At 34.6% G+C, this 27,277-nt stretch overlaps 1 long non-coding RNA gene across 1 annotated transcript in view; it reads right to left on the bottom strand.

Moving 5' to 3' along the window:
- LOC123002096 (uncharacterized) overlaps positions 1-27,277 on the bottom strand; it is a 268,148-nt gene that overhangs the window by 125,545 nt on the left and 115,326 nt on the right. The window lies entirely within an intron of this gene.

Below are 27,277 nucleotides of genomic sequence, written 5' to 3'. Positions count from 1 at the left end.
GTAGAAAACTAAACTTGGTGACAGTTCTCCAGAATCAAGCTCATTCACCTCTTCCACGTTTTTGTGAAGTATGTCCAGTTAAGGGCAGGGGTGGACTAGCAAGATAAGAGAAGGATGATTAAATACATTTTTGGCCAAGGTGAGTTTGCATTTGTACCCAGAAAGTGAAATCTAAAGTTTTATTTTTGGATACACACACACATACACAGTAGTTAAGTATATATCAGCACATTACCTCTCACAGGAAAAAATACTGGTGGTAAAAAAACAAGTGCTTATTGTTTTCTGAGAGTTAGGAAATAGGCAATATAAGTGGAACTGAAAAAGAATTAAAGAATGAGCTACCTATAAGCCTAGAAGACGATGGATATAATAGAGTATCATGGCAAACACATGAAATCAGGGGGACAAACAAGAGCAGGTCAAAAACCCTACAAACTACAGAGACATACAAGAGAAAGAGGTCTGAGAAAGAACCACTGAACTCAGCAAACTCTTCACCTACTGGGCAAGAGGAGGTTTGTTATAAACAATTCTAAATCTTGAATTACCAACTGCCCATCTACTTCAGAACATTACTTTGTTGGTCTTGGAATTGCGCATAAAGCTATCATTCCTAGATCATTAGATTATGACAGTGCTATCCTTGTACAAGAACTCACTCTGAGTTTTGCCCCTAGAAAGAAGGACAGAAAAAGAGATATATGTTCTTTTTTGTGTAGTACATTATCTCTCCATAACTGAATTCAAGTACGCCATACATCTCTCAAGAAAAGTTAATTCAGACAGTGACATTCCTTAGAATTTTACCAAACAGCTATCCCATCGTAACATTCATTCCATTCATTTAATAAATTTGAGACTAAAGCAGGGGAAAAACAAGAACAATTCATATTGAGAAATATCCACCTATTAGTACTTTATCTGAAACAACACTATGTAACAAACAAAAAAGAAGATGTTTAAAAATGAAGGCTCTGCCGTGTATTCGTTTCCCATTATAATAAAATGAAAGACCATTTACCTATGGAATTCTACAATTGCCTATCAAAAAAAAAATAAAATAAAACAACATGTATTTCAGTTGTCAAAGCAGATCTCCCCCAGTGTTCCATATAAATGCTCATGCCAAAAATTCCTGTCTCTATTTGATACACTCTAAAATAGAACTGTCTGTGTTTGACAAATATTCCCATTCAAAGCAAACTCTTTCAATATTAACAACTATAAAACTAATGGCAGAATCAAAACACTATTAGCATTCTAAAAAGGCAGGGGTTGGATTTCTCTACAAGGCTGTTATACAATGCAAATCATGTGTGCCTGTGTTCAGTCACAACAATAAACAGAATATAGTGAGGCCTAGAAAATTATCTATTAAAATTATTTTCAGCTTCTTTGTAAAGAACAACAATTTCTCATTTTCTAAAAGCCTTGTGATCAAAGGAGGCCCTGACTAGGACATTACTGGGTGCTGTGAAAGCTGAAGCTTTCTTACTGTATACATTCATAAACACAAACTCAATCGATTCATAATCCAGTCATCTAGTTCTCTTCAGTTTTTCTTTTCTTCTTTCTTCCCTTCTTGTCCTTCCCTTTCCTTCTTTCCTTTTTCTTTCAATAAAGTTACTAAGCATCTGATAAAGGCTTAAGGAGCACTATCGCCATTGTCATGAGCCCGCAAGGAAACCAAGAATAATATTTTTAAAAGCCCAAATTAACAGCATTTGGTCAGAATTAATGCTGACAAATTATGCAGAATTTTAAAATTCATGAATAAAATTTCCCTAATTTTCTCTACTTATAGTCAGATTTAGTTGTGTATTTGGCTGCAACGGACCAGGGGTGGGTGATTTTTAGTTTCCTGTATATCCTCTTATATAGTCTTTAAGTTCAAATTCAACACCCTTAAAAAGAAAACTTATTTTTTATACAAAATTTTTTTATCAAACTAGACTCATCACTTTGAATCAATATTTCATTTTTATACTTTCACTATTTCCTAGTATTTAAATACTGTGCGTATTTCTATTCCTTTTTACCTCTCTTTTCCTGCCTCCTTCTTAAGGTATGACCTTCATCATTCCAGCTAAGATGACTAAAGTATCTTATAAATGCGTCTAGCCAGAATCTCCCTCATTATCACCTTCAAGTTAGTTTATAAATCAACTATGGCCTATATTCTAGGGGAAAGCACACAATTCCATTGTTACACATTTTTAGCAATCTTGTTTCTTAAAGAAAACAATTCAAACACCACAATTTTTACAACATCCACTAATAATAAAAGTCGTAAAAGAGTGGGTTTAGAAGGACCATACCTCAGCATAATGAAGGCCATATGTGAAAAATCCACAGCTAACATCATACTCAATGGTGAAAAACTAAGAGACTTTCATCTAAGATCCACAAAAGGACAAGGATGTTCACTCTCACCACTTTTATTCAGCATAGAAGTCTGAGCCACAGCAATCAGACAAGAAAAATAAATACAAGGCATCCAAACTGGTATAAAGTAAAACTGTCACTGTTTGCAGATGACAATACTACATACAGAAAACCTTGAAGACTCCACAAAAATAAAAAAAGAAAACTATCAGAACTGAAAAATGAATTCAGTGAAGATGCAGGATACAAAATTAATACACAGAAATCTGTTACATTTCTATATACTAACAACAAAGTAGAAGAAAGAGAAATCAAGAAAACAATCCCATTTAAAATTGCACCAAAAAGAATAAAATATCTAGGAATAAAATTAACCAAAGAGGTAAAAGACCTGTATTTCAAAAACTATAAAATATTCATGAAAGAAATTAAAGATAACACAAAGAAATGGAAAGATATACCATGCTCATGGACTGGAAAAAAACTATTATCATTAAAATGTCCACACTATCTAAAGCAACTTACAGATTCAGTGCAACCCCTATTAAAATACCAATAGTATTTTTCACAGAACTGGAACAAATAATCCTAAAATTTTTATGGAACCACAAAAGGCCCTGAATAGCCAAAGCAATCTTGAGAAAGAAGAACAAAGCTGGAGGTATCATAATCCCAGATTTCAAGATGTACTACTACAGAGCTGTTGCAATCCAAACAATATGGTACTGGCACAAAAATGGACACATAGATTGATGGAACAGGATAAAGAGCTCATAAAAAAACCCTACACTTACATGGTCAATTAATCTGTAACACAGGAGGCAAAAATATACAATGGGGAAAAGACGGTGTTTTCAATAAATGTTGGGAAAACTGGATAGTTATATGCAAAAGAATGAAACTGGGCCACTTTTTCCCACCATACACAAAAATAAACTCTCAATGGATTAAAGGACTAACTGTGAAACCTGAAACCATAAAACTCCTAAAAGCAAACATAGGCAATCATCTCTTGGACATCATCCTTAGCAACATATTTATGGATATGTCTCCTTAAGCAAGAGAAACAAAAGCAAAAATAAACAACTGGGACTATGCCAAAAAAAAAAATTACACAGCAAAGGAAGCCATCAATAAAACAAAAATACGACCTAGTGAATGGGAGAAGATATTCACAAATGATATGTCTAGTAAGGGGTTAATATTAAAAATATATATAAAGAACTTCTACAACTCAAGAACAAAAAAACAGTCTAATTAAAAAATGGGCAGAGGACCTGAATACTTTTCCAAAGATGACATACAGATGGCAAACAGAAACATGACAAAGTGCTCAACAGCACTAGTCATCAAAACCACAATGAGATATCACCTCACAGCTGTTAGAATTGTTATCATCAAGAAGACAAGAGATAACAAATGTTGACAAGGATGCAGAGAAAAAGCACCACCAGTGAACTGTTGGTGGGAATGTAAATTGGTACAACCACTGTGGAAAACAGTATGGAAATTCCTCAAAAATTAAAAATACCATATGATCCAGAAATTCCAACACTGAGTATTTACTCAAAGAAAACAAAAACACTGGTTTGAAAAGATATATGCAGCCCTACATTTATTGCTGCTTTATTTATAACAGCCAAATATGGAAGCAACTTGTTTACATTGATAGATGAATGGATAAAGATGATCTGGCATATATACCTATATAATAGAATATTACTCAGCCATAAAAAAGAATAAGATTTTGTCATTTGCAGCAACATGGATGGACCTAGAGGATGTTATGCTAAGTGAAATAAATCAAACAGTGAAAGACAAATATCATATGATTTCAATTATATGTGGAATCTAAAAAACAAGACAAATGAAAAAGGAAATGAACAAACCCAGACAAATAACAAGAACTGGTGGTGGCCAGAGGGAAGGTGGGTGAGAATATGGGTGAAACAGATGAAGGGGATTAAGAGGTACACATTTCCCTTTATAAAATAAGTAGGTCATGGAGATGAAGAGTACAGCTAAGGGAAAACTGTCAATTATACTGTAGTAACATTGTATGGTGACAGATGGTGACTACACTTATCATGGTAAGCACTGAATAAGGTACACAATTGTTCAATCACCATGCTGTACACCTGAAAGTAATAAAATATTATACTTAAATTTAAAAAATGTGATACTAAAAAAAAAGCACTATAATTTTGTATTTAATACTCTGCTCTCTGGCTCTTAATGATTTAAAATAAAAAAAGAACAATTCTACTTTAAATAAATTTAAAAGAAGCATGCTTTTATTATATTAAAGTTATAGAAGAGTTAGAAGTGATATCCACATTGATCAGGAGTGTGAATTTGATGGTCTTTCAGGCCTTTTTCTCACCTAAGATTGTTTGATTCTATTTCTACACATTTATCTCCTCTTGATGCATATATGAACTTTCTTATCTTTCTTAAACTCAAAAATCCATCATTCTCTGAACATGCCTGTACTTTGCTACTTCCATGTATTGTCAGTATTTGACACCCCTATCACTCCCCCCCCCAAAAAAAAGCCTTTTTCCTTTACTCTTCACTCATCTAAGCCCTGGCTATCTTTGAAGGCATATGAAGATGAGCAAGTTTTTACCTTTCACCCAGTTTATTACCAAACTTGGTGTGTTGATCTTTTGTCCTCCCTTCACATCTCATCTAATTCTGTTGTGGAAGAGACAGGCCTATGTTCAGTGAAGGGCATGGCTGTCCTCAAGCTCTTCTCCCCCATGAATCTTTCACTAACATACCAATCTTCTAAAATTTTTTCAGAAAGTTCCAACCTTGGGTCTTTGTTAACAAGGTCATAGGGTGAATAATGGATGGGTTAAGAAAGAGAGGCATGGCGGATGACATAGGACTTGTGATTCTCCTTCAATGCGACCACTCGCCCAATGTGACATTGACCATGGTTACTCATTCAGCAATACTGACCCTAACTTCACATTCTGATATTTTATTCCTTCAATGTAAAGACCTTATTCAGATTGTCCTTAAAGATGGTAGAATGAACACATGCATTAGATTCCACTCCTCTGTGAATTATAGTCTAACCAAAATTATAATATACCTCTCTTTGGAGGATGGCAGAATGGAAAACTTAGATTTCTATAATAAGTGTGCACATGTCTGTGTGTACATGTGAAAGGGTAAAATCTATGAAAGAAAGCAAAATCTCCAGTTTTATAATCACTAAAGCACTATCTATAATCACTATAGATAATAAGTTCTATAGATAATCACTAAAACTGAAAAGCAAAGAAGTGGCAATATAGGCATTTAGAGAAACAGAGGCAAATACCAGCATAATTAAAAGATTAAAAAGAGCTGCTGACTACTTGGCAGTAGCAAATGTATGTGGGGCACAGAAAAATGACTTTTAAACTTTATGTATGAGTTTTATAAAAATAAATAATATATAAACTATATTATAAATAAATAAATATAAAAATAAATATATAATACATATTATAAAAATAAATAATATAAAACTAAAAATAAATAATATAAAACTAATTATAAAATATCTCAATTTATAAAATTACAATGTTTGAAAGATATTCACACACAAACATATACAAAACAGATGTGATTTGTTCTGGGAAATATTGGACAGCTGGCTGTCTTCCAAAAAGCTGATAGTATGGCCAGCTATGGTCAGTGTATCATGGTAGAAGATCTGGCCTTCAGCACTATGAACTCTGATTCTCCAACATGCCAAGATTAGATGCCATTCTCAATGGCAGATTCAGGTGAAACAAATTCATGAAACTGAGATATAAAACCCAAATGCTGCTTTTTAAATATTCCATGAGAAGCATAGCCTGTGAAGGAACCAAACGTCTGAATCCCTATAACCAGCTGTTCTCACAAAATTACCTACAATAAGAACGTCACTCACCTAATGTACACTAAAAAATACAGAGGGGGTGGAAATGGACATTAATGTTTTACATTCATACAGACCAGGGTCGTCCAAAGTAACTATATGATCCACAAATCTGTACACAGGAGCCCCATATGTAATTTGAATATTTTTAGAAGCCATATTAGAAAATAAGAAATAGGGGTGCCTGGTGGCTCAGTTGGTTAAGGGTCTGCCTTTGGCTCAGGTCATGATCCCAGGGTCCTGGGATGGAACCCCACATCAGGTTCGTTGCTCAGTGGGGAGGCTGCTTCTCCCTCTCCTGCTTCCCCTGCTTGTGCTCTCTCATGTGCGTGTGCGCTCTTTCTCTCTCAAATAAATAAAATCTTTTAAACAAATAGGTGAAATGAATTTTAATACTTTATTTAACCTGATATGGGCAAAAATACCATAATTTCAAAAAAAATTTCAACATGCAATCAATGAAGTTACTAATAAGATAATTATGTAGCTTTTATACTATGACTTTGAAATGCAGTGTGTATTTTACACTTACTGCACAGCTCAACTTGGATGAGCCACAATTTCAAGTGGTCAATGGCAACATATGGCTAGTAATTACCAAATTGGACAGACCTGCAGGACTCTTCTTGCAAGCATACAACAAGAGAATTGAATTGCAGAAAGCTGATATTCAGTCTTGGACTTAGAACCTCAGGAGTTAGTTATAAAATATGGATGTATAATTGTCTCAGGCTAAGGTAACAAGGCATACATTTTATCTACAGTAAGTATACATCTTTCCTGGGGACAGCACAGTTTACTGCTTGGACCTGCGCTGTCTTCTCTAAATAGTATCTGGCTGGATGCAGTCCATGTTTACCTCAATGATTTTCCTTTTTGTTTTCTAAGTAAACCAACTAGTCCAGTGGATGAAACGTTCTTTCTTTAAATATGCTAATCCTTCGACTCAAATCAGAGCTAATTTCTTCTTACCTAAGGTTTGCCTCTTTTTAGCGACCTTGATTATCTTTCTTATATTCCACTATGTTTCAGCTGTGGAGAACTTCCTTTCCTCTTATTTTCAGAAAGCATTTTATTGCAGCCCTCAGATATAGGTAAACAGAATCCATATTCCATGTGTTTGATGGGTGCAGGATCATATAACTTCCTGTAATATGAATCTCTAATTTAGCAGGTTAGCAAGCTGAAGATTATATATCCTCACAATTCTTATATTTGAAAACATCAATTATATTTTAAGTCCTACCATAGCAATTATTTTTATACTTATTAATAAAACATATATTCTTTGGATGTTTAAAACATAATTTATTTATAAACTATATAAAATAATAATTGTTCTGTACAAATGTCCTGGAATTCAATGAGATAATATGCAAGATAATATAAGCTATGAGAAGTATTTTATACATGGATTTATTTAGTACCTCTATACATTTCTTTTATGCTTATAAAAAATGTATAAAATTGTAATGTAAAGGACATTGGCATGTGTAAGCAGAATGTTTACAGGTCAGGAATATATATACCATAAATGAAAGTCATACTCAGACAAGAAGCTCCTTTAAAAAATGGCAAACGTTTATAGTGATAATAAGTATAACTGTAAACACAAATAGGATTTTCCCATTAAACTCCACTTCTCAACTTCTTGTCAGTTATTTTCAAAACAAATTTTTCAGCCAGACCTAATTTCCACATTATATTTGATAAATAATATGGAGATTTTTGTAATGATGAGATTACTGATTAGGGGATCTGGCTTTAGGAGCTCTCCAAGTATAAATTAGAAAAGTTGATGTTTTTCATCAACTGCAAAATGAGAGGTCAGACACAATGATCCTTAGGCTCTTCCTCAGCTCTAACAGACAGACAGACTTATGACGCTGCAGAGGTTCTTGGCACTCACTGTGGTTATCCCTTTGAAACTTAGTCAAGATTTTATAGAGCCATTGAGAGAGTGCTCCAATTTCTTGGAATAAAAATTCATATGTATAACCATGAATCTAGGGCTTTCAAGGCCCGAGAAAATCAAGAGTCCTGGGTTTGAGTTCTGCTTGTATTAAGTATCAGATCTGGGACAAACTGCTTAATATCCTTGTACCTTCAATATTCTCTTGTATAAAAATGGAGAGGATAGCTCCCGTTCTGCCCTTCTCACGTGGTTATTGAGATGTGTGTGTGTGTGTGTGTGTGTGTGTGTGTGTGTGTTTGTATGTGTGTGTATGCAAGTATGTGGGCATGTAAGTATTAAAGCTAAGTAATAATCAAATGAACGGTATATTTTCTCCACATATAAAAGCATTCCTTCACTTTTACTACCAGCTATGAGCCAGATATGATGCTAAGAATTTTACTTACATTGACTCTTTTTATCCCTATGAGGTAGTATTGCTCTTCTCATTTTATAGATGAAGAAATTGAAATTTGAATTCTCAAATAATTGCCTAAAATTACAATGACAGTAAATAGTAGAGAAGGGATTTAAAAATGGGAGTATAGTCTAACTTCAAAGCATGTTTTTTAAAGACATTCTCTTACTTCAAGTATACTTGCACTCATTTCAAAAAGCAATTACTCAGTTCAGCAATGATCTAGTTTTCTATAAAATAATTCTGAAACTGTCACAGCAACTTAGGGTTTGGACTGACTCTAGGTAATGCAAAAACACACACACACTTTCTCTCTCTCTCTCTCATTTAGGAGTCTGTGACCCCATTTACCCTGGGTATCCTCCAACATCTTTGCCTGTTTTGTCTATGACCCTGAGCTTCCATTAACTCAACAGCTAAATTATTTAATAGGATTAGAATCCCTCCAAGTTTCTTTTCCAATGGAAACATGTATTTTTCTTTTCCCTTGGTTGGTTTAGGTCTTTATCACTGCCTTCTAGCACTAAATGTTCTCTGAATTTGGGCTCTGGCGTTATTTTCCTGTTTCTTGTCTATATTTCTTTGTCTTTTCTTTCTCCCTCCAACTCCATTCCAACCCAGTATCTTCCTCTCTCACCTCTACAGTAACAATAACTGAATCTTCATGCTCCACCATACGAAAATGACATCCTAAGGTCTCTGTCCTTTAAAATCTCTAACTGTGGGGTGCCTGGGTGGTATAGTCAGTTGAATGCCTGACTCTTGGTTTTGGCTCAGGTAGTGACCCCAGGATCATGAGATTGAGCCCCACGTTGGGCTCCACACTCAGTGTTGAGTCTGCTTGGAATTTCTCTCTTCTTCTCCCTCTGCCCCTCCCCCCTGCTCCTCTCTCTCTTTTTTTAAAAAATTGAAGAATAAAATCTGTTAAAAAAAAAAAGTAAAATCCCTAATTTTGTTCTAGAAACATTTCTGCAGTTAATGCCTCCACACCTCCATTACATCACATTTAGTTTTCATTCTGCCTCTCCTCCCTTCCATTGCACTTGAAATTGCTCTTTCATGCTCAACAATGGCTTATGAATGGCTACCTCCATTCAGCTTCCTCCTCTTTCAAGTTTACTTAAACTTTCTGTGGAAATTAACATGGAAATTTCCTTCTCAGAAATCTCTACTCTCAACTACTGCAAATTCCTAAATCTCCTCATAATTTCTCACTATTTTCAGTATCTTCATTGCGTTACCAGTTCCTCCTTTAAAGAAAGAAAGAAGAAAGGAAGACTGGAAGATATAGAAAGAAAGGAAGACCCCCTAATGGAGAACCTGCATAAGCTACTTATTCAGAGCGTGGGATAGCAAAGAAATCAGCCACCATCACTGCTGTCTGATGGAAACTCAAAGGCAGGTAGGCAAATGGGAAAACTTTGTAGTGGGGAGAAGAGGGAGGCAACACTTCAGGGATGCCCTGATGGCCTCACTGGAAGAGGCTGGAGTGCGTAAGCTGGAGGTGAGCTACTAGAAATCTGACATCCTATGTAATTAGTGTAGGGAGCATGGCTGGCTTTCTCTGGTTGATCCTGAGTTGGAAGCAAGGATGAGGGAATGAGAGTTTGAGAAGCTGACAATCACTGACCAAGTCCTGACCATCTGGGGCCAATTGCTGCAGTGGTTGTGGTTTGGCTTCACAGAATGGTAGCTACAGGACTGTGGTCAGAGTACTATTTTTACATATGATCTGGCCATTGTTCAATGGTCTCTCACCCTAAACTCCTAAAAAAAGGTTACTTTTTAAACCAGCTCCTACCAAAGAGGGGCTGAATAGATATTCTCCCTTCTTAAATACCTTCAAATAGGGACATATTAATGGAACAACATGGTTATTGTCATCTGCACAGTTATCGGGTGGTCACATGAGGAGAGGGCCTCTCAAATTTATGGTAAGGCCATTGTACTTCCACAGTGGTTTTGAAGGTTTTTGCGTAATTTAAAATAATAATTTCCCAATTATATTTCTCCTGATTTACACACATAAGACTCCTTAGAAAAATTAGATATAGTACTTTTCCTTCTCTATCTTCACTTCTTTTCCTCCAGAATAATTTCATGTTTCTTCTATCCTTTATCCTTTAACATCTGCTTCACACAGAGTGATGCATTTCCATTTTGAAATCTATATTGTGTCACCTGGACCAGGTATACCACAGTGATTCGAATCAAGAAGCAGATAAATCATGTGTGATTGATAACAGAGGTATATGCTAGCAATGGGAAATGAATTACGATAAAGAATAATCAGCCCTGTCGAGCTAGAAGGCAGGTATTGTGGGGCTTAATGTTGTATAAATATAAAGCCCTAAGATTTTAGAATTTTGTGCAGTGCTGCCATAAATCATGACACAAAACATTTCTGTATTTTACAGATCATGCACACACATTTTTTCCCTGTCATTTGACAGACATATTTCAAGATTCGTTAGGCGAGCTTCTGCTGTGCCTCTGTGAGCAAAATGTGTCCTGCTCTTATGTAATCTGAGGAGAGGGCAAAATGTTTCAACAAGCCACAGATCAGACCCCTGAAGAACTGGGTTAACCTCAAAAGCTGAGGATGAAGAAAGTTATAATTTTTTCATTCAATGCTATGAACCCTTCTGTTGAATTTTGGACCACAAAATTATTATTTCTACATATTAAGATATAATTTACATGCAGTAAAATGTTTAGATATGGAATGTAGAGTTCATGGAGTTTAGGCTTATGATATTATCACTAAAATTAACATATAAAACATTTCTACACTTGGAAAATTCTCTCATGCAACACACCAATCCCCCCTCAACTCCTTGTCAGAAGTTTACTACTGTTCTGATTTCAAGGACCATAGATTAGCTTTTTCTGTTCCTGAACTTCATATAAATTGGAGATGCCTAGAAAAATTAACGAGACTTCTCTTCCGTAATTTTATCTTTCTGTATTTTCCCCATTTCATTAAGTGACACTGCCAAATTCCCACTTGTTTAATTTAAAACCTTGTCATATACCTCTGATTTCTCTCATTGTTTCAGTCCCTATATCTAATAAATTAACAAATATTCACAATTCTATAGCCAAAACATACCCCAAAACTAACCACTTTTCTCATCTTCATTGTCACTATCTGGTCTCTACTACCTTCATTTTTCTGAGGGGCTACTTTAATATCTTCCTAACTAATCTCCATGTGTCTACTCTACAACTATTTCTAAAACTACAGCAAAAAAAACCATACACACACACACACACACACACATATATATATACACATATGTATATATATTACATTAAAAAAATGTTTCTCTCTTGTGCTTAAAGTCTTCTAAAATACATACTCCGGCTATAAGTTCCTGAAAAGAAGTAGCATCTTTGCCTACTTCTGTGATGTCACCTTGTACTCCAAACGTCATTGCTCCAAGCCCAATCAAACGGACTTTCTTTTGTTCAAACACCATAAGCTTGCGTGTGCTCCAGGATCTGTACTCTTGTCCCTCTGTGTATAGAGAGCTCTTCTCCCAGATATTCTTACAGATGCTTCCTTTTTACCATCCAGGTTTCAGCTCAATTGTAACCTCCTCAAAAAAGATGTTCCTTGCATGTTTCCTTAAAGCAACATGTTCTCAACCCAATTTTCTATCACAGCAGCCTCTTTTATCATTAAAACATTAAACCCGATCAAAATCAAATAAGTACTAATGAAAAGTTAAACTATCAGTTATGTTGGTTAGAATTTGAGTATTAATATTAATTGTATACTTATCACTTTTCTATGATGATTCTCATGTGAGAATTTGAGTATTAATATTAGTTGTATACTTATCACTTTTCTATGACGATTCTCGTGTGAGAATTTGAGTATTAACATTAATTGTATACTTATCACTTTTCTATGATGATTCTCGTGTGAGAATTTGAGTATTAATTGTATACTTATCACTTTTCTATGATGATTCTCCTGTGTCTGCATCTAGTTTTTTGAGTGACATCTTTGGAATATATACATAAGAACAAATTTACTGGGTCCTAAGTAAGGTGGCTCATTACTTTCCGCTTGCTTGAAACAGACTTGGTTTAAGTTTGTTGTCTCAGAGTAACCATAAATAGCATCTCTTTTCACTCGAAATTATATGTTCTCCATAACCACAGGTCATATGTATATTTAAATAACTATTTCCGGAATATTTGTTTTTTAGAATGGCTATATCAGTCTACATTCTTTTCAGCACTGTCAGAGTTTCTATATGCCAACATCATTGCTAGCAATAAGGCAAAATCTACATATCAAATTTTCTAGCCAAATAGATAAAAAGTGGTAACTCACTGTGGTTTTATTTCTGTGATTACTAGTAAGTTTGAGAACATCTTGCTATATTGCTAGCTTTACAGATTTCTCATTTTATAAATTACATGTTTATATCATCCATAATTTTTTTTACATGAGTTCAATATTCCTAGTTGATTTTCATAATTGAAAACAAAATATTAGCTTTTAAGAAGAAACTAAATATTAGAACCATAAAAGCCCTTAAGTCAAAACAAATACTGATTTGATAATAGAATTCCTAACTCTTTTAGTGTATTTAACAGATTGTTGTTTATCTAGTATGACCTATATTCACTTCCTACATGGTATTAATTTTTATCCTCTTTTCAGATATGCATATATTTTATTTTAGTGGACAAGAAATGCTTCTTTTTACCTGGTTCCATTATTCTTCTGACATTTCATTTAAAGTTAGGAAGAACAACAAATAGGGAAACGGGAAAGATAGCGACAGCCTTATCTTAGAATAGAAAGGCTAATTCTGGGTATGGCATAAGTTACAGAACGATATGTATGTAGCTGGGTTTGATCACCTGTTAGATGTCCTTGTTAAAGTCAGCTCCCCCCAAGAGATTTGAGTTAACATTTAAGAAATGAAATGTAATTTCAATCTATCTCATTCAGACTCCAAGGCAGTAGTTTTAAAAATAATGTTCTATAAATTTTGTATAGTTACAAAGAAAAAGAATATTTCTTGCTCTTACATTTCTTTAAAAATTAATTATAAAAATTACCAGATAAATTAACTTTAATCTCTCAGGTCAGACAACCAGAACCTCCCCGTATCCTAAGTCTTTCCCAAGTGTTGAGTTACTTTTTTTCAGAAGATGTATTCACTTCTTCAGGGGTTAGCTTAAAATTAGTACACAATAAAATTAAATATCTTTTGTACTAGAAGCAATCCTATACTTCAAAATCAAAAAGGCACTTTCAAATGAATGATTTTATTAGCATTGCTGACCATTAAGATTGTACTCAAGAGATGTAAGAAACTGGCATAAATAATTACATGTCACTTTTCTTTATTTGAGCATCAACTGGGGAACTATCTATTTATTCTATTTTTCACTACGCCACATCTTGATAATGACTTTCCCTTTAAATTAAAAAAAAAATCTTAACAGACTGTTGCATGGTCAGTTTTATAACTATCTTAATGACTTATTAACATTACTTCCCTGTTGGCTAGATTTATTGCTGAGCAATCAGTCTTTAATATGACCCCAAATTCCAAATTGAGCACGTTATGCTCGATTTGGTAGGGCAATTTCGACACTGCTGGTATGGACACTAAATTTTTGTCGGTCTGTGTCCTTGGTCAGTTCATTAAATTTTTGGGTGGATGAGTATCTTCCTCTATTAAGTTGATATTCTACTTGTCAAGAATGGAGGAATAAAGAGCTAATTAATAGTATGTAAGGCCTTTTAATACTAACAAGTATAAAATAAATGGTAAGTTGAACAGTTAAACCTCAATACTTGCACTACATGACTACAATGTTTATTTTACTTTTCACCCCCCAAATATTTGCAATTTGATTATGCAAGGCAAATAATATAGATAAAATTTTGATTCAGGCTATAAACCATGTTGTTCTCAGCTTCACCCAGGAATAACAAATAGAAGAAAGATGGTTGATGAAAAATCTTGGAAGAACAAGCTCAAGATATGAGGTATTATTCATTAGGCTAATAATCATGAACATATGAACTATGAGTTTTGACAGTTTTTTAAATACCAAGGTGTAATTTGTATAGTTGGTTGCTTAACCAATCCACTCTTCTCTCTAAAAGAGTCTGATTTTGGCTCCTATTGCAATCTCTTCTTCATTCATCACATACCCCCCACTTCAATTTCCAGCTCTAAGTTTAGTTCTGACTGGTGTAAGAGTAAATGTCAACACTAGTAAAAGTAATGAATTCAGGAACTCTAATTAAACCAATAAGCTAATGGCATTTCCCTGGTCATTTTAGAAATGAGCATGCAACACAATTCATACCAATTAAAAAGAAGTAGATCTGCTAGAATTTCTGTGAAATAAATTTCCTTTAAGAAATACAGCTTAAGCCATTACAAGAAATAGAAAGTTTTAATTTGCAGCTATCTCAGGATATCACGGTGTAGGGCTGTGAATCTTGAAACAGTTACAGACATTTGCCGTGATGAGAGATGCTAGCCAGAAGCTGAAAACAACGTATGGTATGGAGGATGCAGCACAGGCAAAGATCTGGAAGCACAGCTAGAGGAATGAAGCCAAGCTTGACTTTGCTCTACCTCTGGACTTCCAGTTAAATCACTCAGTACCGGGCATACTGTTCAAGATCTAGACCCTCTGCATGCATACTGTTCAGCTGTTTTCTACAAAACCCCAGCAGGTGCTATTCACATAGACCTCAATTGCTCCTGGGTTGTTTCCAGTGAGGGTCCTGAAGCAATTATGTTACCTCAAGGAAAAGCAATCTAAAGCCAGCAATGATTTATGATAAATTTACAGATAAGGCTCTTTGCAATCTTGAACACTGTTCACTGTTTTATTTGCTATGCTGTAAATGCTAAAAAGGTTAAAACTATTTGGACAATGGTAATATTAACAAAGTTTAAGTAATACCATACTACAATTACATTCATTCATTGTGATTCAATTAACATTTTTGCTGAGCATCTACTATGTGGAAAAACAATACTTGATGGTATAAAGGATACAAAACTCAGGAAATATAAGTTTCTTCCTTCAGGGATTTTTTTTTTTTTTTTTACGTAGTTTGTAAAAACATACCACAACAGAAATAGCCGAGTGCTTGGTAGGAGATCCCAAAAAGTGATAAATCATATCCAATTTAGTGTAGAGACGATTCACTAAAGAATAGGGGCTTAGTTGTATCTTAAAAGACAGAGCTTGGAAGATTTTGATAGATTTCAATGCAGTAGGGGTATTTTGCAAGCAGAGATCAAAACTGAAGAAAAAACCCCGGGAAATTCTGAAATTGGAAAGTACAATAGTTGATGTGGAAAAATCATCAGAGGATCTCAGCAACTGATTTGAGATGGCAGGAGAAAAAACTCCAGTAAATCTGAATACAGATCAATAGAAAATATGCATTTTGAAGAGCGAGAAAAGAGATTAAGGAAATATAAATACTTAGAAACCCTGAGACAACATAAGCATTCCAATAGACATATGAGAGTCTGAAAAACAAGAGAACAATGGGCAGAAAAAATTTGAAAAATGGCCGAAACTTCCTAAATAAAAAAATCATTAATCCCACAGATTCAAATAGGATAGACACAAAGTAATGCATACCTAGACATATCAGAGTCAAACTGATGAACACCAAAGCAAAGGGAAAATCTTGAAAGATCCCTTGGTGGGAAACAATATTACAAGTAAAGGCTGACTACTCATAACACTAATGATGGAGATCACAGGCAGTGGGATGACCAGTTCAAAGTGTGTGTGTCAGGGGTGAGGAGTGGGGAGGAAACACTGTTAACCAAACCTTCTGTATCTAGAAAAACTGCATTTTAAAATAAAGGTGGGAACAAAAGGCAATCTCTGATGAACAAAACCTGAGAAAATCCATTGCTTGTCAACTTACTTCAACGAAAATACTGAAAGTTTTTCAGCTCCAAACAAAATAACAGGAGATATAAATTAAATCCACTGATGTATAAAGAAATAATAACACTTTATTCTTGGGTTTATAAGACAGAACTATAGGACACTAATAGCGAAAAGGAGGAGAAAAGATATGTATTCAAGTAAGGTTTCTCTACTGTACTGAAATTAAGTTAGTATTAATCCCAAGTAGATTGTGATAAATCAGCTGCATATTATCTGTAGAGCCATCACTAAGAACATAAAAAAATACAGTTGAAGGGTGCCTGGGTGGCTGAGTGGGTTAAGCATCTGCCTTTGGTCAGGTCATGATGCCAGGGTCCTGAGATGGAGGCCTGCCTGGGGCTCCCTGCTCAGTGGGGAGCCTGTTTTTCCCTTGGGCTGCCCCTTGCCCCACTTTGCTCTCTCACTCTCATAAATAAATAAGATCTTTAAAAAATATATAGTTGAAAAATTAACAGAGGAACTTAAAATGGTTCACTCATTTATTTAGCACAAGAGTAGAGAGAAAGGGGGGAACAGAGGAACAGAACCAACATGAGACATAGAGAATAAAAGCTATGAGGATTTCCTCTTTCTTTGGGTAAGGCCAACTGGCAAACACAGAGGGTCTACAACCTTTTTGACAGTTAGTTTTACAACTTGGAGCAAGCTGCCCACATAACTTAGGCTCCTAATCATCATAGAGACTAGGAGATAGTCCTATCTTACCTGATGATTACATTTCAAAGGGATAGTTCTCAGGTCCTTGAGAAGGAGATCCCTGGGTTGTAAAACTGGCAGGAGACGTTTAAAATAGGTTTACGTCTCAAAGGGGTAGGTAAAGAATTTACAACTACAAGTTTTTGAAAGGAAATGCTCTCAGGAAAGTGAGATCAGGGGAAACTGAGATAGGAAAAAGTCAGTTTCAAGTTTAGTCCAGCGGAGGGAAATGTTAAGGCCACCTCCATCAACAGCAAAGTATTAAGAAAAGAGAAAGATTATGCAACATTACCAAGAGGGATTTATGCCAGGCATTCAAGGAGGTTTTAATATTTGAAATTCTGTTAAGGTAATACACCATGTTAACAGGATTAAAAAAAAAAAAAAAAGTCACAGGATCATCACAATAGACACAAAGAAAGCATTTGACAAAATCCAACGCCCATAAAAACTGTTACTAAACTAGGAATAATGCAAGTTTTCTCAACCTGATAAACAGTATCCATCAAAAATATATACGTAGGGAATAAAGACCAAATGCTATCTTTCAAAGACTGGGGAAAACCAACATTTCTGTGATGGCCACTTCTATGCATCACCGAAAGGTAGGCTCCAGCTAAGTGCAGTAAGGCAACAATAAATGTAAATACATGCATACACATATATATGTAAATGGTATGTCATTTATGTCTCATTTCGGCAATTTCTTTAAAAATTTAAATTCCACTCCTAGGTATGTATCCTGAAGTAATAAAAATATATGCTAACAGAAAGACTTCAATATGAATATTCATACCAGCATTATTCGTAATAGCTCAAAACTGGAATCAATCCTAACTTCATCAGTTGGTCAATGTGCAAATAAAACATGGTCTATCTGTACAATGCAGTACTATTCAGTAACACAAATAAATGAATTACTGGAAGATGCTGAAACACAGATTACTTCAAATATGTTGTACTGATCAAGAGAACCGAGGCAAAAAGACTACATATTGGATGGTTCCATTTACATCAAAGGTCCAGAATAGACAAGATTATAGATACAAACAACAAAACAGCAGTTTCCTATGCCTGAGAGTGAGAGCAGGGAGAGACTGAAAATGGGAATGTAGGAACTTCTGGGGATGATAGAATTTTTTAAAAATTGGATAGGGGTGGTGACTGGCAAAATACTATGAATTTACTAAAAATCTTGGAATTTTACATCTATCATCAGTGAATTTTGTGGTATGGAAGTTATATCCCAATATAGGTGTTTACAAAAAGAACCAATGAGAACATGATCTAAGGTATCCTTTGGCACGTGGATAAGTCACTTATGGAGTTGGGACATCATCTTTGGCATTTTAAGAAGGATTATATAGTGTGAACAAAAATGAGGAAAACTTGGAGGAAGCGGCTTTGTAAAAAATGGGAAACCATGGTCTTAATGCTCCCCAGTCTCTTGGGTAGATGGCACTGACGCATTAGGCAGTTAACAAATATGGAGGTACTTGGCAGTAGGTGGAAACACTGCATTATGGACTAAAACATGGATCAGGGCTAGAGACCCAGATTTTGGAGTCATATTCGTGTGTTTGTGTGTGTAGCTATATATACATATACACGGAATATTCAAGTCGCCTAACATATAAATTAACTGGTTAATGTTAATAATCATTCAAGAACAAAACTAATCTTGTACATGATTTTTTTTTTCCTGTTACAACTTCTGATCAAATGAATGCCATAAAACATCGCTCTGCCTACTCAGAGTAAGGGTCCGTAAGCACTGCGGATGCCAAGATCTTTTTGATCTCAGCATTCACATTTCAGATGTTAAGCAAGACCTCTATAATGTACATGTTTATATGTCTGTATTGGTAGAGGTTGAACATACCCATGATATACAACTAGAGCTAGCAATCTATGGCCTGTCAGCCAAATATGGACTACTGCTCATTTCTTAAAAATAAAGTTTTATTAGATCACAGTCACATCCATTTATATACTGTCCAAGGATTTTCTCATGTTACAACAGCAAAGTTGAGTAGTTGTGATTGACACAGTATGGCCAACCCATGCTATGTAGCATTTAGTATCTCTCAGTGGTCTTTAATTAAATTAGCATATTAGATTACAAAGAGTACACTAAACTCCTCTCTTACATTTTAATTATTTGATGTTAAGGAGTACATGAGTTTCTGGCCTTTTAGTTTTTGAGAAGTAGAATGAAAACTTGGCAAGATTATGTCTAGATAATATTTCTTATAGATCACATGATGTGACTTTCTGTTTACCATTATTTTGTGTTCCGTTCATTTGGGAAGTTGTTTTTAAATACCTGAAAGCAATGATGATTATTCTATGAGAACAACCATATGTGTTTTTATGATTAATTATTAAGTCCTAAATGGTAAAAAAAAAAAAAAAAAAAGGAGGGAGAGAGAGAAAGAGAGAGTTAAAAATCGTTTTAAAAATTTGAAATCACAGAAACAAGAATGAAGTAAACTGGAGATGACACTTATTTTAACTGCAGGGAACTAGGATAAGGTAAAAGTACATAGGGAGAAAAATCAATAATTTAGGAAAGAAAGTGTATGTATTTAATTTTGGGGTACCCTGACAGGTTGTGCCTCAGGTAATCTGTGTGAGAACTGTCCCAGAAGTCAGCAGGGGCCCTTCAAGACCTTGGAGGTAAATTGGAGGGATAAAGAAAATGCTCTCGTTAGCAGGATGTCTAATAGTTGATTCTAGGGCTCTCTCTCTGCTGTAGGGCTATACCAGTACGATCCACAAGACTAGGTATATATTTCCTGTTGAAACTTGATTGCATGAGAATTTAGTAAACCTATTTGAACATCACTTTGTTATTTTAATATGCACTACCAGGGACCAAACTGACTGATGTCTGGTTGTGACTGAACCCTCAAGCTTACGGAGAATCTCCTAAAATGATTGATGGAGATTCTTCCATAGGATTCTGTTTTTGAAAAGTTGTCAATGGAACACTTTGAATGATCTGTAAAATTAGAGATTATCTAATATTCCATCCTGTTCTATAATGTTTTACACGCATTTGGGGAGGGGGGAGAAATACTCTCATTTTATGATGTTATTTTATGATGTTATTACTTATGTGCATATAGAAACTTGATATTACATGAAGTCAATAGGACTATGTCAGTTCACTTAAATGTTTAGTAAATTTTGGCTATGTTATCATATTTCTATGGAACTTCAACAGTTTACAAAGAGCATACATATACATCCAAGCCTAGATATAGATACATAATTTTTCTTTTATGAAAAATACGTGAAATGGGCAAAAAAGGTGGTAGCATAACCCACCTTACAGTAGGGAGAAATAAGGGGCAAGGTTTGTCCAATACTACTGAGTGTGGAAGTTGGGGAGTTGCAAGTAAACTCAGATAAGCAGTATGTGCCCCATCTCTTAAAATCTCCCCTTTTTCACACACTTATTCAGTCTCAACGCTTTGCACTTTGTTTCACATTTGATCTTACATTTTCACCTCTACCTTCATCCACAAAAAGTATATTGTAATAAGGTTCTAATGCGCTTAATTATCTTAAGTATTTTCCCCTTCAAATAATTAACAAATGGCAATTAACATTTGAAAGTATTTATTACAGATCTATACTATCTTTGATGTACTTGGTAAAATAAAAGACAGACTTCTTTGATCTTCATAAAACTATTGCTTTAATCCTGCTCTTCAGCTGTTTAAAGATTTCACATGAAATTTTATTTGAAAAACTAAAAATTATGATTCTTAGACTATCATTTTTTGTTCTGTCCCTGTTTTTCTCCCTTTTTGAGGCCACGGTCATTCCTCTTAACTGACCTTCTTCACTCATCCAGTGTTAACTGAATAGTAATCAAACTTGAAAGCCCAGTTCAAAAACTATCCAACATTTCTGTGAAGATATATGTCCTGGAATTGAATTCTTGGGCTATTTATACCTTTTATATGTATGTTACATATAATAAGGTTTAATACTGCTATTGTTTCAAACAGCACGGTTAAGAACAGGTTAGCAAAAATAATCTCCTATTGTCTTATAGGGACTTAAACTTACTGCTTAAGGTACATGCACATAATAAGCTCAGAAAATACTGAATGAACGCAAGAGATTCTTGGTGTTCCTAAGACTTAGAGTAGGCCCAGTGGAATGTTTAAAATCAAGTTTTGACCTAATCAAGAATTCCAAAAGCAACTAGGTAATAACACACAGTTGTAACAAGAATCATCTCAGGTTCAAAGATTCCTCAATAAGACTATAGCTTCAAAGATAATCTCTGGTTTTCTGAGCTTTTATGCGGATCGATTGGCTTGACCCTGCCTTAAAACAAAACTCTCATGAATGGAAGGAAACTTGGTTTATTTTCAATGCCTTTGGATACAGAAATCATTTATGTCACTCTACATGTTTCCAGTCCCATGTCTGAAAGATGAATTCTCATTAAAATACAGAAAATTCTGAGAAAACCTGTATGTTCAGAAAATCACAACATTTCAAAAGATTCCAGAATTAGTAAAGATTATAGAGCATTCTCCATAATAGTAAATATTCTGGTCTTGGTAGGAGCAAAGTGTTTGAATTAAGCATTTGCCCTTGCAATTAGTGAGTATACAACATACAAAAAAAAAAAAAAAATACTGTGTATTTTCCTAGTTTTTAAAATTAACTTCCACTCAGGGTCTCTTGGGTGGCTCAGTCAGTTAAGAAGACTTGGTTCAGGTCATGATCTCAGGGTCCTGGGATGCATCAGGCTCTGTGCTCAGAGCTCCCTGCTTCTCCCTCTCCCTGTGTGAGATCTCTTGCTTTTTCTCAAATAAGTAAATAAGATCTTTAAAAAATAAATAAATGAAACTAATAAAAAAATAGATAAAATTAACTACTCTCCACATATCTAAACTGGGGAATCACTGATGAATTTTAAAAATCATTGGTAGCTACTCTCAGTTTTTAGATTAAACAATATTTCCCTATCTTCTTAGAAACTACTTCTAACAAAAGAGTTTGGCTTATATTGCAATAGATAGGACTTACTTTGGGGGCATCATGAACTGCTTCAACAACTATTTTGAATTCATAACTCTTTATTGGGTAGACGTGGTGAGAAGCACGCATTCATTTATTCACTCTGTATTGAGATAAGGATCCCTCTGTGCTTTGAAAAACTGAATTGAGTTTTTTTCCCCCCAAACGATACAACATTAAATTTAATGATAATCTTTCTCTTTTAAGAGATCCAACTAATTCTGAATGAAGTTTAAAATGACATTTTATAAAAGGAGTCGTAAAAGCAGACAGTACACTATTTGTAGTTTTCTTTAGAGCGAAGACACGTTTTCTGGGCATTTGTTGCTTCTAATCAAACAACGAGCTCACAAGTACAACTACACAGAACAGATGGCAAAACCTTTGCACATTAGACTTTATATCTGAAAAAGAGACACTTTATTTTAAAATTGCCACTTGGGAACATAAAGTGCTCTCATGAGAAAAACACATTTTACACTTTAAAGGCAATCCATAAAATAAAGGCAGATGTTTAAATGACTTCTTAATTAACACAAAACAAACATTTACCTACACTGTGGGGATGAAGCACTGCAATTAAGATCAACCCTTTAAAACAGCCTGGGACATATTTTATGCAAAGCAATAACCCACACTTTATCTTTTAGGATTTTTTTGTCTTTTAAGAAAAGAGTAATTACTATTTATCGTCAATTCATTAATTTGAAACTATTATAAAAATAATAGCTGTTGCTTTCAAATTTGATTAAAATGTCTTCTAAAATGTGCTTGAGTTTGAAGCATACTATAGTTACAAATATTATTTTCAACTAATTATACAATTATGTTACCCCTTTAGCACTGAACACTTCTATTACCCAAAGAAACATTCATTAAAGGATTAGAGAAATGGGGATATTTTTTAAAATGTTCTCACATAAAAAGTATGAACATACTACTTGAAAAATATAATCACACATAGCATAAATGCTTCAATAATCATATGGAACAAAGAATAAAAATAAATCATTTTTACTCATGAGAAATGCATTTGGGGGAAAAAAGCATGCTGACATATTTTTGTAAGCTTAAGGTGACAGGATACAAAGGAACACCATACAAAGTGACAGTGGTCAACTGTACTTCTCATGTGCACAGGGTTGGCCTCTCAAAATAAAAGTTTAGAAGTAGTGTAAGAAATCATAAAACCCAGAATGCATAGGCTCATTTCCAAATTCTATTAATGTCAATAAGTTTTCTCTGCTTTGTTAAAGGCAGGAAGAGCAAGGAAATGACAGTGCCCTATTTGAGATAGTTGAAATTAATAGAGATCATACAGAGAAGGAAGTCCTTCTGTATATTCAGAGGGATTTTCTTCTACAATAACAAAAAGTGACCTGATGACTGGAATAAGAATAAATATTATAAAAGTGAATCAGTGTCAAAGGAACATGTTCAGGGAAAAAAATAGATTAGTATCTAATATCCAAAAAGATGAGTAGTGAAGAAATTGAATAGGTTATTGTAGAGAAAGAGGATAACATATAAAGTAAAAAAAAAAAGACAAATAAAATTATACAACACCTTACTGGATTGATAGAGATAGTAAATCATCAAATAAGGATTATGATCAATACAAGTTTTTTGTTTATGTGACAAAAATGTGAGCTCCAAAATCACAAACTGGGTTTTGTGATCACAAAAAGATCCTAGAACACTCATCTTACCAAACAGTATAACTTATAGAATGGTTTATATAATTTTTTAATACCTTTCTTTTTAAGATTTTATTTATTTGACAGAGAGAGAGAGACAGCCAGCGAGAGAGGGAACACAAGCAAGGGGAGTGGGAGAGGAAGAAGAAGGCTTCCCGCCAAGAGGGGAGCCCAACGCATGGCTCCATCCCAGGACCCTGGGATCATGACCTGAGCCAAAGGCAGATGCCCAACAGCCGAGCCACCCAGGTGCCCCTATATAATGTTTATTATAAACATTAAACATTTATTATTTACTATCTAGTAGCTACCATGCTAAGAGCATGAACAAAATAAGGAATCAAGAAAAACATCTTTCCATTTGGGAGAGCACAATCAGACAGGGAGCTGAAACACAAATTGTCAAGCATGCCATATTAAACATATTTAATGAAAATCCACAGGGAATATTATAAAATTTTTCAATGGTTGAAATAGCAAGCTTGTTTGCAGGAATCCGTAATGACAACAGAAGTATCTAATTTTGGTCTTGAAAAATCAGTTGGTGTAAATTTTAAATTGATTGTTTATGTGTGTTTTAAGATATGTAAAAAGTAAATATTAAAGCAAAGGAGTTTTTAAAGTTAGTTGTGCTTTTTTAAAAGATCATTTGGGTAAATTGTGTATTTTCTATATATTTTATGAATGTATTTAGAAAAATACTTCATGACTTACTTATGGCCTCAATATAAAAATATGGGCTGGAACATATTACATGTACATCTTGTAATTGGTTTTACAGTTATACCTAAAATATTAGCAAATTCTCTGTTAAAACTATAGTTACAGTCTTTGTTCTAAAATCTAGTTTGATGTAAATATTGCTACTCTGGTTTTTATATATATATATCTCCATTTATATGGCAAGTGTTTCTCCATCCCCTGACATTCAATCTGTAGGTGTCTTTAGGTCTAAACTGAGTCTCTTGTAGGCAGCATATAGATGGGTCTTGTGTTTTTATCGATTCTGATACCCTATGTCTTTTGATTGGAGCATTTGGTCCATTTACACTCAGAGTGATTATTAGTAAGTGTGAATTTAGTGCCACTTTATTATTTGTTTTGTCATTTTTTCTGGAGATTTTCTCTGTTCCTTTCTCGTCTTTGTTACTTTTGGTCTTTCCCACTCAAAGAGTCCTCTAATATTTCTTGCAGGGCTCTGTAGTGGTCATGAACTCCTTTTGTATTTGTTTGTCTGGGAAACTCTTTATCTCTCCTTTATCAAGATAAAAAGCTTCTGCACAGCGAAGGAAACAACACAATGAAAAGGCAACATACAGAATGCGAGAAGATATTTGCAAGTGACACTTCTGATAAAGGGTTAGTTCCCAAATTATACAAAGGACTTACTAGAACACCCCAAAAAAAAAAATTCAGTTTCTAAAAATGGGCAGAAAACGTGAACAGAAACCTATACAAAGAAGACATACAGACGACCAAACACGCTTGAAAAGATGAGAAACATCCCTCATCATCAGGGAAATACAAATCTAAACTACAGTGAGATATCACCTCCCACATGTCAGAGTGGCTCAAATCAACAATATAGGAAATAACAGGTGTCGGCAAGAATACAAAGGGGAACCCTCTTACACAGTTGGTGGGAATGCACACTGGTGCACCCACCCTGGAAAACAGTATGAAAGTTCTTCAAAAAGTTAAAAATAGAACTACCCTATGATCCAGCAATGGCACTACTGGGTATTTAACCCAATGGATACAAAAATACTGTTTCAAGTGATGCATGCACCCTGATGTTTACAGCAGCATTATCTACAATATGGAAACATCCATTGACTGGTGAATGGGTAAAGAGGTGGTGTATATATGATGGAATATTAATCACCAAAAAGAATGAAATCTTGTCAGTTGCAATGACTTTGATGGAGCTAGAGAGTATTATGCTAAGTAAAATAAGTCAGAGAAAGACAAATACCATATGATTACACTCATATGTGGAATTTAAGAAACAAAACAGATAAACATGGGTGGGGGGAGAGAGCCAAACCAGAAAACAGACTATTAACTGTGGAGAAGAACCTGAGGGTTTCTGGAGGGGTGATGGGTGGAGGATGGGCTAGATGGGTGATGGGTATTAAGGAAGGCACTTGTGATAGCACTGGGTGTTGTATGTAAGTGATGAATCACTAAATTATACACCTTAAACTAGTATTACACTGTATGTTAACTAACTGAATTTAAATAAAAACTTGGAACCCCCCCAGACACACACAAAACATAGTCACTGAAAAAGGACTAACTTCATAACATCTACTTTATAACTTTTGTGTCCATATTGTAAATAAAGATCTAGAAAATATAGAAGATGGTTCAAAACTAAGGGCAGGGGTTTGCTCACATGTTGGCTGGAAAAATAATGATTCAAAGTGTCCTATATTTTGATGGTCTGATATAGAGGTAAAATTTCCAAATACAAAGTACGTTTTAGAGGAGTTAGTACTAAATGATGCATTTGAGTTAAAAATAATTATAGAAGTATAGTTTCCAAGATTATTTTTTGAATATAATCTTTGTATCAGTTAACATATTTTAGGTGATAAAAATATTCTAAGCAATTCAGCTGCTTTAAAAACTAATAAAATCTTAAAGACATTCTTACTTTCATATAATTACATCTTAGATTAAGTTAGCACAAATGCAGAACCAAAATCTAGAAATACATCTGTCCTATCACATTTCATAGAATCCTTATTGATTCTAGAGGTTTTTTTTTTTTTTTTGAAGATTTTATATATTTATTTGACAGAGAGAGACAGCCAGCAAGAGAGCGAACATAGGTAAGGGGAGTGGGAGAGGAAGAAGCAGGCTCCCAGCGGAGGAGCCTGATGTGGGGCTCAATCCCAGAACGGCGGGATCACACCCTGAGCCAAAGGCAGACGCTTAACGACTGAGCCACCCAGGCGCCCCTAATTCTAGAGTTCTGACTTTGGTTGTGGTTATCACAGTATGAGAGAAGCAATACGCTGTCATTCAGCAGAAGGATACAGAAATAATTCAAGGTAGATAAGACTTTTAAACTTAAAAAGAAAAAAAAATTAAGTGGAAAATTTAATGATGTCTTCATAAGTTTCAAAGTGTTGAGAAAATGTTCATATTATGCTGCTTTAGATGACAGAAGT

This window comes from Ursus arctos, unplaced genomic scaffold, assembly GCF_023065955.2.
Source record: "Ursus arctos isolate Adak ecotype North America unplaced genomic scaffold, UrsArc2.0 scaffold_8, whole genome shotgun sequence".
Taxonomy (NCBI): domain Eukaryota; kingdom Metazoa; phylum Chordata; class Mammalia; order Carnivora; family Ursidae; genus Ursus; species Ursus arctos.
This window is presented reverse-complemented; position numbering and strand designations above follow the sequence as displayed.